Raw genomic sequence first — 5,774 nt, 5'->3', positions numbered from 1 at the left:
GTCCTTTGTAATCCGAGTCAACTTATATAAGCCCATGACATCAGTTTCAAGTTTGAACTCTACACACTTATTTCTCTAATTTACATTGGTCATTGTTAAAAGTCTTGAAATGTTATATATCTATAATTATATTTTTATTAAAAATCTTATTTTCCATGGTTAGTGTTGTATAAAAAAAAGTAGATACAACTATTCAAGTTATTTTGGGTTTTACTACTATATGTATTTACCCTCTGTATTTTCTTTTCCCTCTATATTTAGTTTGTGGTTTTTAATTCTTTAATCTTATTTTCTTCCTATCTGTTGCATTTTAATTTTGTTCTCATATATTCCAAATTTCTACTAAATCTTGTTTCCAAATCATTTCTTATCTTAGTGTTTAGTGTTCACAAATTTTGTTGACCATTCTATTTTTAATCTATTAATTTGGCTACGGATATAAATTTAATCTAATATATTTACTAGAATTCCTATAAATGATTGACATTGAGTTTCTAACTGAAAGCTAAACCATTTTAATAATTCCATGAAGATCTAACTTCCGTTCTTGAGCTTCTAGTATCCAAATTGTTTCAAATTTTCTTCCACAGACTCCTCTTATTGTGTCTAGTTTCTAGAACCATAAATTTTTTTCATGAGAACCAGCATGGAAGGAGGTTCAAATTTAGAAAAACAAAAGAAGAGGATGAAACGTATTTCCACCATTTCTGTAACGACCCTAAATTTTCACACACTCATAGTCACTACTAACGTCTCATGCTTATCTATAATGCGGAAATATAACTCTTACATGAACATCATTTATAACGTAAACTTCAAAAATGCTTAAAACAACTTTTTCTTTGGAAAACACAGCCATGGTCTTACGTATTTAAATACGAAATTCTGAAATTTAGAGAACTTAAAAGCAGTAAAAAATAATTTAAAATGATGAAATGCATAACAACCTATTCTATCCTAAAACTAGAAATTTAAATATGAATCTTCTCTGTGCACATGCCATAGTCTTTGCTGGCGATGTCGCCGTCCTCCATACAAGTGCGTTTTGCCTTTACCTAAAAAATGATGTGGCACTCAGTCTTAGTATTTCAAAGAATACTCAGTAAGTGGCCCCACTATAGGGGGCCATGCAAATGCAAACACATGCAATCATGGTTTAGGGACCTATCTCTAACATCATAGGGGTGGCCTCCAGTCTCGAACAAATTGGATGTGTAGTACTTCCCTAAATACAACTCACACGTGCGAGTGTGAGTCCCTAGGGCGCTTGCACACCCCCTAGACCCTCTAGTCAAGCTAATCTGTAGTAACGTCCGAAGGTCAGCGGAACCCCATAGTGTCATGTGCCTCATGAACTCCCTCATCTGTGCGCATTCGCACTCATCATCATATTATGCATGTCTGCACTCGTCATCTCAAAGGGAAGTAGCCCTATGCTTATGAACATACAATATACATGAGGTCCCTCTAAACCCATCATAATGTCTCTTCTGACACAACCCTCTAGTCTCATCTCTTTATTACTCTAGGTAACACATGCTCGTGGATATTTATATTAATATCATTTTCATGCTCTTAGGGTTGTGTCCTATGTCGATCTAACGACACGATGCGATATGGCACTCATCATCATATAACATGCTCAATATGGAAAACATCATCATATAACATCATCACATCCTTATCTAACGTTATCAAGTCATCATATAACATCATCACATCATCATATAACATCATCACATCATCATCTAACACCATCACATAACACTATCACATCATCACCTAACGTCATCACGTCATCACATAACATTATCACATCATCAAATAACATCATCACATCATCATATAACAACATCGCATCATCATCTAACATCATCACGTCATCACATAACATTATCACATCATCATATAACAACATCATATCATCATATAACAGCATCACATCACTATCTAACATTATCAAGTCATCATATTACATCATCACATCATCATACAACATCGACACATCATCATACATCGTCATCACGTCATCATATAACGTCATCACATCATCATATAACATAAAGCATAAATGATACGTGCAAGGCCACTGGGCACGTGTCGTCATACATAAGACAAGTCTTTCAACCGAGCCGATAGTAAGGCCACTTAAATGAGAACCTCCCCTGCTCATGTCCATCTCGTTTCGATCATGCCACCCCGCATGCGTTAAATTCGATTTTGTGCACAAGGCATGTCGGGTGCGATCATACCAGCACTAATGCACCAGATCCCATCAGAACTTCGCAGTGAAGCGTGCTTGGGCGAGAGTAGTACTAAGTTAGGTGACCACTTGGGAAGTTCTCGTGTTGTACCCCTTTTTTTATTTCAATTTCTCCCAGTTCTTTTCTTCCTTTCTCTACAAATGAGAACCTCCTCCGCTCACGCCCATCGCGTTTCGATCATGCCGCCCCGCATGCGTTAAATTCAATTTGTGCGCATGCCATGTCGGGTGCGATCATCCCAACATTAATGCACCTGAACCCATCAGAACTCCGCAATCGAGCGCTCTTGGCTGAGAGTAGTACTAAGTTGGGTGACCACCTGGGAAGTCCTCGTGTTGCACCCCTTTTTTCATTTCAATTTCTCCGAGTTTTTTTCTTTCTTTCTCCACAAATGGGAACCTCCCCCGCTTACGCCCTTCGCGGTTCGATCATGCCGCCCCACATGTGTTAAATCCAATTTGTGCGCATGGCATGTCGGGTGCGATCATACCAGCACTAATGCACCTGATCCCATCAGAACTCTGCAGTCGATCGTTACCACTTGGGAAGTCCTCGTGTTGCACCCCTTTTTGCCCCACATGCGTTAAATCCGATTTTGTGCGCATGGCATATCGGGTGCGATCATACCAGCACTAATGCATTGGATCCCATTAGAACTTCGTAGTTCAGCGTGCTTGGGCAAGAGTAGTACTAAGTTGGGTGATCACTTGGGAAGTCCTCGTGTTGCACCCCTTTTTTTATTTCAATTCCTCCCTATTCTTTTCTTCCTTTCTCTAAAAATGAGAACCTCCCCCGCTCACGCCCATCGCGTTTCGATCATGCCGCCCCGCATGCGTTACATCCGATTTTGTGCGCATGGCATATCGGGTGCGATCATACCAGCACTAATGCATCGGATCCCATTAGAACTCCGCAGCTAAGCGTGCTTGGGCGAGAGTAGTACTAAGTTGGGTGACCACTTGGAAAGTCCTCGTGTTGCACCCCTTTTTTTCTTTCAATTTCTCCCAGTTCTTTTCTTCCTTTCTCTACAAATGAGAACCTCCCCGCTCACGCCCATCGCGTTTCGATCATGCCGCCCCGCATGCGTTAAATTCAATTTGTGCGCATGGCATGTCGGGTGCGATAAAACCAGCACTAATGCACCTGAACCCATCAGAACTCCGCAGTCGAGCGCTCTTGGCTGAGAGTAGTACTAAGTTGGGTGATCACTTGGGAAGTCCTCGTGTTGCACCCCTTTTTTCATTTCAATTTCTCCGAGTTTTTTTCTTTGTTTCTCTACAAATGGGAACGTCCCCCGCTTACGCCCTTCGCGATTCGATCATGCCGCCCCACATGCGTTAAATCCAATTTATGCGCATGACATGTCGGGTGCGATCATACCAGCACTAATGCACCCGATCCCATCAGAACTCTACAGTCGATCGTTCTTGGGCGAGAGTAGTACTAAGTTGGGTGACCACTTGGGAAGTCCTCGTGTTGCACCCCTTTTTTGCCCCACATGCGTTAAATCCGATTTTGTGCGCATGGCATATCGGGTGCGATCATACCAGCACTAATGCATTGGATCCCATTAGAACTTCGCAGTTCAGCGTGCTTGGGCGAGAGTAGTACTAAGTTGGGTGACCACTTGGGAAGTCCTCGTGTTGCACCCCTTTTTTTATTTCAATTTCTCCCAGTTCTTTTCTTCCTTTCTCTACAAATGAGAACCTCCCCCGCTCACGCCCATCGCGTTTCGTTCATGCCGCCCCGTATGTGTTAAATTCAATTTGTGCGCATGGCATGTCGGGTGCGATCATACCAGCACTAATGCACCTGAACCCATCAGAACTCCGCAATCGAGCGCTCTTGGCTGAGAGTAGTACTAAGTTGGGCGACCACTTGGGAAGTCCTCGTGTTGCACCCCTTTTTTCATTTTAATTTCTCCATGTTTTTTCCTTTCTTTCTCTACAAATGGGAACCTCCCCCGCTTACGCCCTTCGCGGTTCTATCATGCCGCCCCACATGCGTTAAATCCAATTTGTGCGCATGGCATGTCTGGTGCGATTATACCAGCACTAATGCACCGGATCCCATCAGAACTCTGCAGTCGATCGTTCTTGGGCGAGAGTAGTACTAAGTTGGGTGACCACTTGGGAAGTCCTCGTGTTGCACCCCTTTTTTGCCCCACATGCGTTAAATCCGATTTTGTGCGCATGGCATATCAGGTGCGATCATACCAGCACTAATGCATCGGATCCCATTAGAACTCCGCAGCTAAGCGTGCTTGGGCGAGAGTAGTACTAAGTTGGGTGACCACTTGGAAAGTCCTCGTGTTGCACCCCTTTTTTCATTTCAATTTCTCCGAGTTTTTTTCTTTGTTTCTCTACAAATGGGAACCTCCCCCGCTTACGCCCTTCGCGATTCGATCATGCCGCCCCACATGCGTTAAATTCAATTTGTGCGCATGGCATGTCGGGTGCGATCAAACCAGCACTAATGCACCTGAACCCATCAGAACTCCGTAGTCGAGCGCTCTTGGCTGAGAGTAGTACTAAGTTGGGTGATCACTTGGGAAGTCCTCGTGTTGCACCCCTTTTTTCATTTCAATTTCTCCGAGTTTTTTTCTTTGTTTCTCTACAAATGGGAACCTCCCCCGCTTACGCCCTTCGCGATTCGATCATGCCGCCCCACATGCGTTAAATCCAATTTGTGCGCATGACATGTCGGGTGCGATTATACCAGCACTAATGCACCCGATCCCATCAGAACTCTACAGTCGATCGTTCTTGGGCGAGAGTAGTACTAAGTTGGGTGACCACTTGGGAAGTCCTCGTGTTGCACCTCTTTTTTCTCTACAAATGAGAACCTCCCACGCTCACGCCCATCGCGTTTCGTTCATGCCGCCCCGTATGTGTTAAATTCAATTTGTGCGCATGGCATGTCGGGTGCGATCATACCAGCACTAATGCATTGGATCCCATTAGAACTTCGCAGTTCAGCGTGCTTGGGCGAGAGTAGTACTAAGTTGGGTGACCACTTGGGAAGTCCTCGTGTTGCACCTCTTTTTTCTCTACAAATGAGAACCTCCCACGCTCACGCCCATCGCGTTTCGTTCATGCCGCCCCGTATGTGTTAAATTCAATTTGTGCGCATGGCATGTCGGGTGCGATCATACCAGCACTAATGCACCTGAACCCATCAGAACTCCGCAATCTCTTGGCTGAGAGTAGTACTAAGTTGGGCGACCACTTGGGAAGTCCTCGTGTTGCACCCCTTTTTTCATTTTAATTTCTCCAAGTTTTTTCCTTTCTTTCTCTACAAATGGGAACCTCCCCCGCTTACGCCCTTCGCGGTTCTATCATGCCGCCCCACATGCGTTAAATCCAATTTGTGCGCATGGCATGTCTGGTGCGATCATACCAGCACTAATGCACCTGATCCCATCAGAACTCTGCAGGCGATCGTTCTTGGGCGAGAGTAGTACTAAGTTGGGTGACCACTTGGGAAGTCCTCGTGTTGCACCCCTTTTTT

The 5,774-nt window shown here is 43.9% G+C and overlaps 8 non-coding genes and 6 pseudogenes across 8 annotated transcripts; all 14 read left to right on the top strand.

Annotated features, from left to right (window-relative positions):
• Positions 1 to 2,238: 2,238 nt before the first annotated feature.
• LOC111472124 lies at positions 2,239 to 2,357 on the top strand. The gene has a single exon (XR_002715344.1). It is a non-coding gene; the product is annotated as a 5S ribosomal RNA (ribosomal RNA).
• A 132-nt stretch (positions 2,358 to 2,489) lies between these two features.
• On the top strand, positions 2,490 to 2,608 carry LOC111472145 (annotated as a pseudogene).
• A 269-nt stretch (positions 2,609 to 2,877) lies between these two features.
• On the top strand, positions 2,878 to 2,996 carry LOC111472129. Its single transcript, XR_002715348.1, has one exon. It is a non-coding gene; the product is annotated as a 5S ribosomal RNA (ribosomal RNA).
• A 133-nt stretch (positions 2,997 to 3,129) lies between these two features.
• On the top strand, positions 3,130 to 3,248 carry LOC111472131. The gene has a single exon (XR_002715350.1). It is a non-coding gene; the product is annotated as a 5S ribosomal RNA (ribosomal RNA).
• Positions 3,249 to 3,379: 131 nt separating this feature from the next.
• LOC111472144 lies at positions 3,380 to 3,498 on the top strand (annotated as a pseudogene).
• A 132-nt stretch (positions 3,499 to 3,630) lies between these two features.
• LOC111472134 lies at positions 3,631 to 3,749 on the top strand. Its single transcript, XR_002715353.1, has one exon. It is a non-coding gene; the product is annotated as a 5S ribosomal RNA (ribosomal RNA).
• A 48-nt stretch (positions 3,750 to 3,797) lies between these two features.
• Positions 3,798 to 3,916, top strand: LOC111472123. The gene has a single exon (XR_002715343.1). It is a non-coding gene; the product is annotated as a 5S ribosomal RNA (ribosomal RNA).
• A 132-nt stretch (positions 3,917 to 4,048) lies between these two features.
• LOC111472141 lies at positions 4,049 to 4,167 on the top strand (annotated as a pseudogene).
• A 132-nt stretch (positions 4,168 to 4,299) lies between these two features.
• Positions 4,300 to 4,418, top strand: LOC111472130. The gene has a single exon (XR_002715349.1). It is a non-coding gene; the product is annotated as a 5S ribosomal RNA (ribosomal RNA).
• A 48-nt stretch (positions 4,419 to 4,466) lies between these two features.
• On the top strand, positions 4,467 to 4,585 carry LOC111472148. The gene has a single exon (XR_002715357.1). It is a non-coding gene; the product is annotated as a 5S ribosomal RNA (ribosomal RNA).
• Positions 4,586 to 4,717: 132 nt separating this feature from the next.
• On the top strand, positions 4,718 to 4,836 carry LOC111472143 (annotated as a pseudogene).
• Positions 4,837 to 4,968: 132 nt separating this feature from the next.
• On the top strand, positions 4,969 to 5,087 carry LOC111472138 (annotated as a pseudogene).
• A 99-nt stretch (positions 5,088 to 5,186) lies between these two features.
• Positions 5,187 to 5,305, top strand: LOC111472126. The gene has a single exon (XR_002715345.1). It is a non-coding gene; the product is annotated as a 5S ribosomal RNA (ribosomal RNA).
• A 344-nt stretch (positions 5,306 to 5,649) lies between these two features.
• On the top strand, positions 5,650 to 5,768 carry LOC111472136 (annotated as a pseudogene).
• The last annotated feature ends 6 nt before the right edge of the window (positions 5,769 to 5,774 follow it).

Source organism: Cucurbita maxima, unplaced genomic scaffold (genome assembly GCF_002738345.1).
Source record: "Cucurbita maxima cultivar Rimu unplaced genomic scaffold, Cmax_1.0 Cma_Scf00065, whole genome shotgun sequence".
NCBI lineage: Eukaryota > Viridiplantae > Streptophyta > Magnoliopsida > Cucurbitales > Cucurbitaceae > Cucurbita > Cucurbita maxima.
This window is presented reverse-complemented; position numbering and strand designations above follow the sequence as displayed.